Genomic DNA, 11,255 nt, shown 5'->3' on the forward strand with positions numbered 1-11,255 from the left:
ACACAAATTTGAAAATAATACTAAGATGTATTATACCATTTTTTAGCTGGTAAAGGAATTTATAGATTTCAAGGAAGAAAAGTGATAAATATATCTTGACAAAGTATTACATAAAAGAAGTGTAGTTTACCTAAATAGATTATTGTAAATCGGATGCAACAGGATTACAGTAACCATACTACAATTTGTTGGGCTTTATGGCCTTGGACTTGAGTGTATTTTAATAAAGGTTATAAAATACCTTTAATTTTTATATTTATGAGAATAAAAGTTCAAAAACATGGAAAGTGATTTGTAAATTTGGATTAGAAAAAAATAACGATTGAAAAAGAAGAATATTTGTCTTTATTTTTAACATACTATTTTTTATTTAGATGTTTAAATTTATGTCTCAAATACAAAAAAATCCATTTAAAAAAAATACCTTATATATATATATATATATATATATATGTATACATATATATAATATTTTTGCATGTATAAAGATTTGCATTGTTGTGTTTTTACTTGTCTTTTTTGCTATTAGTATACCCTAAGAATATAGAGTCTTTCTTTCTTGATTAAAAGTAACTAAAAAATTGGTTCAATTGATTGATTTAAGAAATTAAACAAAACATGACAAATCAATTGTCTCATAATGTTGGACAAGCAAAACTACCTTCTCAAAATTACTTGGCTTTTAATGTTTTAGACAAGATTCTCTTCTTCTTAAATATCAACTGAACCATAATGTTAAAAAAAATATATTATTCTTATTCTTATCATTTACTTTAACAAATATTAGTGCTTCAGTTAAGTCCAAATATCATGTTGTTAAGATCACTTTTTTTCAGCTAAACTAATGTCTTAAACTATATTATTAATTGTGATTGTTAAAAAAATAGAGTTTTTAGATGCTTAAACAAGCTATATATATATATATAAATAGAATTTAAAGACGGTTTTGATGATTTCTTAATTATTAAACTATTTCTTGCATTCAATTTTAGTTTATTTGGAATGCCTATTTTGGTTATAAAGTCCATCAATATTTTAAAAAGTAGATACACTAGTTAAATAGCTATTATTACCAGAAAAGAAATAATTTAAATTAAAATATTTTGGATTTTGTATTTTATTTCAATAATACAATATATAGAGTCAAAAATTAAAGACAATTCAATCTTGCATATTAGTATGTTTGATAATAGACTACTTAACATGTGATTGATTATCCATACCATTATACAAACTTACTTCATCATAGATAAAAAATAAAAATAAAATTTATAACATTCAAGGAACAATAAATAAAGCAACAACATTCTAATTTACAAAAGATTCTAAAATAAAATATAAAGATTGTAAATTTTAAAGAATAATTAGTTAAATATAAGAATGTCTTTAATACATTTAACTTCTTCTTTTTGTTTTTGTTTCTGTTTTTTTGTTTTTGTTTTTTGTTTTTTGTTTTTCTACTGGGCTATTTCTTGGATCAAAATGATTTTCTTTATAATGTACTTGTGTATTAAAAATTGACCAGTTTATTCATTTAACCAATAGTTTTATAGTAACTTTTGTAATATTCACTAGAATCATATATTTATAATTTCTAAAAGTATAATAATCTCTACTTTAAAAAAATTAATGACATGCCTTTCAATTTCAATTTTACGTGATGTCTAAATACTACATCTGAGAGAATTAAATTTAGATAGTTTAGACTATTCTTTGATCAAATGATTACTAAGCATTACAACCAAAAGGTTGTAAACTAAAATTTATTGTAAAATTAGATGAATATGTCATATCTTATATATATATATATATATATATATATATATATATGTGATAGAATTCAAATACAAGACTTTGTTTTTGAAATTCAATGTACTATGATTTACAAAACTTATATTGTGAATTAATCGAAAATAAAACTTAAGAAGTATAAATTGTTTCTACGGATAATATTATGTATTTCCATGGAAATATTTCATCTAATATTATGTATTTTTAAAATATAAATTAAATTTCTAAATATTATTGAGTTTAAATGATTTGTTATATTATACTCCTTTAATTATTCAATGATAATAAACAAATACGATTTCTGTAGAATCTTATTGCATTGCAATATTTAGTAATCAATATTTAGCCTGGAAAAATCTACAAGACGAACTAAAAAAAATTAGAAAATTAGAAAATAAAAAAATAAAATCTTTGTAAATGTCTAGTAAGTTTTTTTTTTTTTTTTTAATGTACGTATTAAGATGTTTGTAATGTATTTCGAATTTATTAAATTTTAAAAATACGAAATTATTCTATATACATGTATGCTAAATCATGAAGAAAATCTTATTAATACAATCTTTTGTTGTTTTTAAAACAATTGTTAGCTTTTCTTTTTCTTTTTCTTTTTCTCTTTTATAGAAAGTTTAACTATGAATCATTGAGAAGATTTTAATTACATCTTCTGAATGAAATTATTTGCTTTTATTATTTAATAGCAGTTAAGGTATTCTTGTTTTTTCTTGTTTTGTTTTGTTTTTATTTTTATTTTTTTTATTGCAATGCTCCAATATACAAATCAAAAAAATTGTTGCCTAATAGAAAAATTTGAGTTAACACTCATGTAACTGATAGTAAAAAATAAATAAAGATGCAGTTTCTTCTTCTGCTAGAGACCTTATATATATATATATATATATATATATACATGTTTTTTATTTTGTTTAATTTTAGTAATACCGCAATTATTCCAGTAAGTTTATATTCTTACACATCACAAACAACATAAGAAAATCCTCTAATCAATATAATTCTTAAAATATTTCTATTTTTAACATTGTTAGTTGAAAAAAGAAAAAAAATAATAAATAAATCAAGCATAATACAATAAATACAATTAGAGATCATATTTTTATTGCATTAGTGCCAATGAAAGTGTATAAATTTAATAGAATAAACTTTGGAGTTAAATGAATAGAGCTGTGAAATATTTGTTTCTACTTCTAATTATTTTATTGTTACAGCGGCAAATATAGACTTTATGCATGGTAGTCCATCTAATATAGGCAAGCACACTAAATGGTAGAGAAAACAATACATTGATGACAAAGAATTTTTCATCTTCTACATGTGGATTGTTTCACTAGATATACAATTAGAAAAAATCCTATTTGTATTCTCTCTAGCATTCTTTGAAATCCAAACAATAGTTTGATTGTTCAACTTGACTTCACATTTTCCCTCCATACATGAACTATACCTTAATATATACTCATTAGTTAACCCAATTAATAGATTAAAAAATAAATAAGATCAGGGATTGCATTATGTTGAAAGAGTACTTCGTTAACGGGGCAATGACATCGAGTAGCATCCTCGTCCCACTCAGAATTCATCCATCCATTTACATGATGATCATCCAGATTTGTTCCTCATTCATCCACCACCCGTGGCTGAGACCCTGAGCACCCTGGCCCGGTCTCGACACCCGATTCATGATACCCGGGTTTTCTCTAGTTTATATCCGGATTTGTGCACTTAAATGTGTGGCTTATATCCGTCATTAGCAGAGGGTAAATGAGGTTTGGAAAGAGTCAAATGTGTCTCTAGGTCTCAGTTCTATTGGAATTTTGAAAAGTCACGTTGGGTCTTAAATTGAAATGAGGCAATGGAGAACAACTATCTAATATCATTTTATTTTATGGGGGGGGGGGGGTGTTAATCAATTATTGTATTGCTAACAATTGCTTAATTCAAGTTGGACCTTGTGCACACAATTCTCAGTGATTTTCTTTATATATATATATATATATATACACATACATATGTGTGTGTGTGTGTGTGTGGATATATAAACCTATGATTTTTTAGGGTTGATACTCACTGTGAAAATCTCTCATATGTAAGCACACTATATCAAATGTAAATATTGATATTTTATTTTTTGAAGTTTCCTGAAATATTTGAGTGGAATACTGTAGTGAAAGATTTGTGCTAGACTTCAACTAATCAATTTTATCACTTCGAGATGTCAATGAATAACCGTGTCAGCAAATCTTTACACAAGAGAAATTTCAACTAAAAACATATTTCCTTATCTAAATACAATTGGCCTCTCTTTCTCTCTCTCTCTATATATATATATGTATATATATACATATATGTGTGTGTATGTATGTATGTATGTAACACAGTCTCCTTTCCCTGACTGAACACAATTCTTTTCAACAAAACTTAAAATTCCTGAGGATCATTATTCATATTTCTGTTAAAAGGATTTTAAGTTATTTGAATTAATAAAACTGTGTTGATATTTCGTCTTTTATAAATGCAGAACTACAAAATAAACGCTAGTAAATATATAATTAAAAAAGTCAACAGAAAATCATATACTATTTTCCAATAGCTAAAACTCAGTGTAAGATTGATGTGATTGTCATGGAAAATAAAATAAAAATCAATAATCCAAATGTATTAACTTTGTTGTAACATCAAAATTCTGTAATATTGTAACAAATAAAAACCCACTGTTAGAATAAATGTTGGAAAATATACCAATCTATTAACATGTTGGTTGCCATCATCAACACCCAGTTCTATAAATATTTAATAAAGTAATTAAAATTAAAAACTAAAAATCTGAAATACATTTTGAATTTATTGAAGAAAAATTGGAGCAATCCATCCAATCAAAAACACAACCAATACATACTGAGTCTGGTGAGGAAACCATTGCGTTTCAATCCAAACAAATTTGGGTTTTGAAATTAAGTAAGTACAAATTATTTTCTTTTTAATTAACTTTGCCTTCTATTTAATTTGGTCCAGAAATATGTAGAGTGAATTGAATTGTTTTTTTTGGTTTTACAAGATGTGGTTTATAATGATAGTATTTTTTGAAGTGTGTTTGATGAAACTTTATATAATTCTTAGAGGCAATTATATAGATGTTTAGATGTTCATGTAACTGAAGTATGTTCAGTCTAATCAATTATGTAAGTTTAAATATTGTTTTTAATTCAGAAACTGATTGTTAAGAATACACTTTTTAAAATATGACTTAATCAAAAGGATACAAAATTTACGTTGAATTTTGTTAATGTCAAGCAAAACTGCAGTAAAATTATCAACTGGTTACTATTTTAATTTATTAAGCACTAACATTGAACTGGATTTTAGGATCTAGAGAAATTTAACTATACTTTTGATTTAAAAATTATTTAAAGAAGACTTGAAAAATACAAAAAGTGACAAAACTGCATATTTTTTTACTTGTCTATCTAAATCAATATGCCAAAGCATTTTTTTAATTTTTTATTTTTTATTTTTTTTAAATCAGAACACTTGTCTCCTTTGGGTTCTCTGAGATTGTGTATGTGTTTTTAGAACACTAAATTTTAACTTAAGATACAGGAAAAAGAAAAAAACATATACATAAGCATGCAAGAGTAATACCACAGGTATAAATTTAATTTATAAACTATGAATTCTTACCACAAGATATTTGTCTCTTAATTGGCATAAAAAAAATTATTCCTCTCTTTCTTCATTGATCTCCACCGAGTTGTAGGCTCTTAATTTTAGTTTAATATGGTGAATGTTTTTCTACTTGTCATATTAAAACAATAGCTAGATAATATATATATATATATATATATATATAGTGTTGTTATTGCAACTACAAAATTTGTTAATGCCACTAGAATTCCCTATGCACCCCATCCCACCTTTGTTCAAAACCTTTCAAATCAATCAAATTTTCTTTGTTCATCACTTTTCGAATCATTCAATTTAACAAAAGAAAAATTATTAAGTGGGTGGCAGGTTGTGGGTTTTGTGGCATTAGCAACATCATATATATATATATATATATATATATAAAAATTGTCATAAACTTTAAACCTTATTAATGATTCTTTTTTCAAGTTCAGAAATAATAATAATAATAATAGTATGTATTGATCAAAAAAATACATGGTTGATGCAACCATAAATTAAAAGTGGATGACTAACATAGTAAAAATGCTTATTGAGTTCATATTCTATGTTTATACATGCATACATGCAAACTTATCAAGGCCAAAGGAAGCCCTATTTGCAAAATTCAAAATAGAATAGTCACATTCATTCGTTATGAGTGTATTGTACAGTAGAAATTTTGAAGTTGATTTGGAAAGATACAAACCAACTAGGCCACTGGTTCAAATACTTTGCCCATGTCACCAAAGCCTGGATCCAATGCTCCATGAGAAGTTGCTAAAGCAAGAATATTTGGCAGTAAATGTTCAATTTGATCAGTAGAAGCTTCTTTCAGTTGCAAAATATTGACTGGTTTCAAAGGTTTCTAAATGTGATGTAATCATCACAATATTTTATTCAAAAAATATGTATATATATATATATATATATATATAGAGATATAGCAGGCAAACGAAAGAGATTTTTATTTATTTATTTCAACAAATGTGTTCTGAATTTTTTTATTTTCTTTATCACCATGTTGTGTTTATCACCACAATTTTCATACTATGAACTTCCTTTCCCACACACACATAAGTTGAGTTACAAATATATATATATATATATATATATGTACACTCATGTAACAAAATACCAAAGAATATTAAAGTTTGATATATATACATATATATATATATATATAATCACAATATATTCACGATACACACCAACAGTAAAATAAAAAATAAAAAATAGTATTGTTCAAAAAATTCCTTAAAAATATTTTGTGCATTTAGTAAAAGTGTCATATCTCATGCTCAATTACTTTAAAAGGAAATAAGTTATATATATTAGTGTTAAACTAAATGCACAGAATATTTTTAAGTAAGTTTTTGAACTGCACAACAGGTTTTGCAAGTACATTTTCATCAGAACTTATTCTATTACAGTACGAAATTGACATTAACCATTTTACAAACTTTCCATAAATGTTCCATGTTTTTTCAAAACTAATCAAAAGATGTCAAATCACAATGCACTTGAAACACATTCTATTGACCTTTTTGTCTTTTTGTTGAAATTGATTCACACTATCCTTCCTGGTCATTTCATTTTCCAAGTTTTTTTTAATAAATTCCCTTGAATTTCCCCACTTGATGTATTGGCACTGTCAGTGGGTTACTTCATGGCAAGAGTCAAAGCTCCTTTCAAAGCAGTAAAGTCCAAAATTGACCTCCTCCACAGGAAAAAGTTACTCTCCAAACTGTAGATAAAAAACACATAAAAACATACTTAAACAATTACTGTTATACTTGCTTTGATACACTATTTTTATGGTTCTTTTATGGGTTTTATGGTTTGGGTTTGGGTTTTTTTTTTTTTTTTTTTTTTTTCATGTGTCAAAGACCGTGTCAAGTGCCACGGCCCCTAGGGTTTGAGAAAAAGGATGGCATTGATTGGAAAGTTGTATGCCAAGTGTCAATGTTGAGGCCATCCATATGGGTTTTCTCAAAGTACACTTTTTCTTTTTCTTTTTCTCTCTTCTCTCTTTTCTCTCTCTCTTTTTTTATACTTTTTTTTTTCTTTTTTTTTCCCTGACAACCCAAAGACATGTGGTTGATTGGTTGGTTGATCAATCTTGACTCCTCTTTTTTTTTTTGTAGTATGCTTTAGACAACAACATCAACAACCAATTCAGCCACTTTTTCTTCTTTTATGTTAAAAATGCCAAAGGTTTCAAATACATTTAGTTTTACAAATGTGTGTACATGTCTATCTTTTTATCAACAAAGGCACCATAATAACACCAAATTCAATAGAATACAATACAATACATGTACATGTATATACATATATACACACACACACACACATATATATATATATATATATATATATATGTGTGTGTGTGTGTGTGTATGAAAATGAGTTATTGCTTGTTACAATGCAACCATTCATGTCCAGCTTCTCTAAATTTATTCATCTTTGGCAAGGTTTGTGACCTTGTTTGTGGGTTGTGAATTCTGTAGAAATCAAAGTTAATGATAGAAAGTAAATCCCAAACATTGAAAATGTCTTTTAAGAAAATGTCATTCTCATCACAAAAATAGCTTTAAATTCACATATTTTTTTATTACTAAACTTTAATTTGAATTGCAGTTGTCACATTGAATTTGAAAGAAGAAGAAGAAAAACTCAGAACCAAACGGATTATATCATGTGAAAGAATCCCTTCAATTAATGTTTGGGTTGATTTAGCAATCATTATTTGAAAATCACAACACAACACACTATTTAAAGAGTAAATTTATTCATACTAGACTTCAAAAAAAAAAAAAAAAAAAAATGCAGCCATAGATGTTGACCATTTAATTCCTCAAGGCATTTTTGAGTTTCCATGTATTGATTAATGAAATCATAATGAACCAAAATTGTCCAAATACAATTGTGGTTTTGTTTTCATCATATCCAACAAATCAATATCTGGGTTCATAAAATCACTAAGGGTAGCTTGGTTTTCCATGTAACCAATGTTTCAACAATTGTATATTATAATACCTTATACCAAGAATGAACACAACATTCTTTACTTTTTGGAGTCAAAAATATAATGAAGTGCATCAAATAAACCAACTTCATTCTATCTATCACTAGTAGTATTAATACATGGTCAAATTACCAAAATAAAACATTCCTCATAAAACAGATGCACACGTCCATTAGTTGCTAAACAAAACATATACATCAAACATTTTTCCATGACAGAGAAAAGAAAGAAAGAAATTTTTTTAAAAAGTAAAAATAAAAATACATCAATGAAACAAAAGTTAGAATAAAAATAACAGTACAAGCGTGTTAACAAAGATAGTAGTGACGAAGCAAAGGCAAAATTGGGTAGAGGCAGGCCGCAGGGATGGATGGATGGATAGATGGGAATGCACGTGGGAAAAGGAAGACCAACCGTGTGTTATTTCACCCAATGGGACACACAAAATAAAGTGAAATAAAATAAAAATAAAACAATGCTTGAAGGGGGGCAAGGCTGGCGAAGTAGGAATGTGGGAGCAGGAGGAGGAGGAGGAGTAGGAGGGAGGAGCAAGACCTCGCAACAACAATCTAAACAGCGGTGGCGAATTGAACGAACGCTTACAAAACCCAAAGAGAGGCACCCATCCGGATCGCTCGCTCGCTCACTCAGTTAGTCTGTCAGTAAGTTCAAAAAAAACGGGGCACCAGCACCAGCACCCGCACCTGCGACGATGGCGACGAGTAAACGAAGAAGACAAAGACGAGAGCCCTGCCTTGGTCTTCAAAGGAACAAAAACTCATTCACACAGGTGAATGAGCCCGGGCTAAAAGGAGCTAAAAGGGCAAAGCCAAAAGTAAAATGTTGCGGACACAGCAGCAATGGGAGTTCTCGAGGGGGGGAGTCAGCAGCGGAAGAAGACGGGATTTGAAAGCTACTGTGTGTGAGCCAATTTTTTGACTCACAATGTAGTCAGAAAAAATATTAGAATAAATCAATGGAGTTAGGAAGAGAAAAGCTTGGGTGTAGTTAAGTAGGATAAATTGTCAATGAAAAGGCTCATTTAGGTGTTAAGAGTCGAGTACAATTATAATGGTGGGTGAAACGATCAAGGTTTAAAATTAGATTAAGTAGGAATAGTGAAGTCATGTTGATAAGCAGTGAAGAAAGGAGTAAATGGGAGAAAATATGTTATCTGGACCTTTAGGACAAGAACAATATACTAAAAATAGTGAAAACTAGACATACTATTTCTAAGCGAGAATAGAATAGGGGAGACTTCTAAAAGGGCCCCTAACAATCTCTCACAAGTGTCAAGGACTTAAAAAAAGAAAAAGAAAAAACATACACATACATAGACCAATGACCTACTCTAGCATACTAATCTAGGGTACATAGATTTTGGACTTAGCGAGTTATATCAATAATGTTGGAAAGACAAGGTTTGGAGTGCCAAAATTAATGAGGGTAGTGAGGTGAGGCGAGGCAAGGCAGTGCATGGGGTGGTACGTAGTAGACGAGGAAGTTGAATGCAGATTTGAGTAAATTGGGGTGATCTTATTTGAGACATGTGTGTTGCTTAGAGTGGAGTTTGCACTCACTAGGAAGTTGGAATTACTAGATTGGATAGCAATTTGGGCTAGAGTTGCGTGGAAGATCAAATTGTGATCTAGTTTTATAGGGTGAGTGAGAAATTCCAAGCAAAAAACAGACAAGGGTTGTGGCATGGAGTAGATCCAAATGAATAGAGAAGATTATCGAAAGAAGAAGGAGGGGGTGCAAATTCTAGAGGAGCTCGAGCTAACTGAAAGAGAGGTGACGACAATGTTGCGCTGTGTGGTGTTGACAGATCTAAGTTGCATAGCCATTTTAGAGGAAGTGGCAAAGTGAAGGCATTCTTAGTAGAAGAGATCAAAGCGATAGTATTCCAAGAACGTGGAGACGGTTTGGTAGGGACGATGACAAGACTTGGCTTGGGAATTGATAACTATTATAAATCAGTTGTCATTTGCCATGTTGTTTGTGAGGTGGTAGTTGATTTCTAATGGTTGTTAGACAACAAGTTTAGAAGAATTTTTGTGCATATTTTTTAGTGTGATTGTGGTGTTGTGAACATTGTTTTAGTATAGTTGTTTCTTTGTTGTAGAATGAGATGCATATGAAAACTTTCACAAGTTGATTGCTAGACAATTTAAATAATTAAATAAATAATTAAAATAATAAATATAAAATAAGGAAAGAAAGAAAGAAATAAAAAATCAAATTTAATTAAAATTCAAATAAATAATTTAAAAATTAAAAATCATATTAAATAAATAAAATAACTCATATAAAATAAATAAATAAAATTTTGATAAAACAATATCATAGGTAAACAATGGTTAAGAAAGAGAATACATCTAATCTAATCTCATGTGAGTGAAGTTACTCCACCGGACTGCCAAACGCAATTAACGTTTGTTCGAAGGAAAGGGGGAGGGGTTGAGCACATGTCCGGAGCGTCTTTAACCGCACCACCACCAGATAGGTTCAATTGCAGCAGTGCTAGGTGCTGCCATCCTGCGATTTTGAAATTTCGTATCCTCCTCCTCCTCCCCCCCCCCCCCCCCCCCACATACACACAAGTCCGTTACAGCAGCACTCAACGTCGCGGCACGACGCGGCGCGACTAAGCGAAGCGAAGCCCACGACAATGCTGAGCCACGCAATCGGGGACCCCCCCATGCATAAGGGGGAGGGGGGCGGGGAGGAAACAAGGCGACCCGCGTTGGCAGGAAAG

At 29.3% G+C, this 11,255-nt stretch overlaps 1 long non-coding RNA gene across 1 annotated transcript; it reads left to right on the forward strand.

Moving 5' to 3' along the window:
* The first annotated feature begins 3,701 nt into the window (after positions 1 to 3,701).
* On the forward strand, positions 3,702 to 5,030 carry LOC141046463 (uncharacterized). Its single transcript, XR_012219465.2, has 3 exons — positions 3,702 to 3,892; positions 4,325 to 4,408; positions 4,657 to 5,030. It is a non-coding gene; the product is annotated as an uncharacterized LOC141046463 (long non-coding RNA).
* The last annotated feature ends 6,225 nt before the right edge of the window (positions 5,031 to 11,255 follow it).

Source organism: Physcomitrium patens, chromosome 17 (assembly GCF_059467195.1).
Source record: "Physcomitrium patens ecotype Gransden chromosome 17, ASM5946719v1, whole genome shotgun sequence".
NCBI classification, from domain to species: Eukaryota; Viridiplantae; Streptophyta; class Bryopsida; order Funariales; family Funariaceae; genus Physcomitrium; species Physcomitrium patens.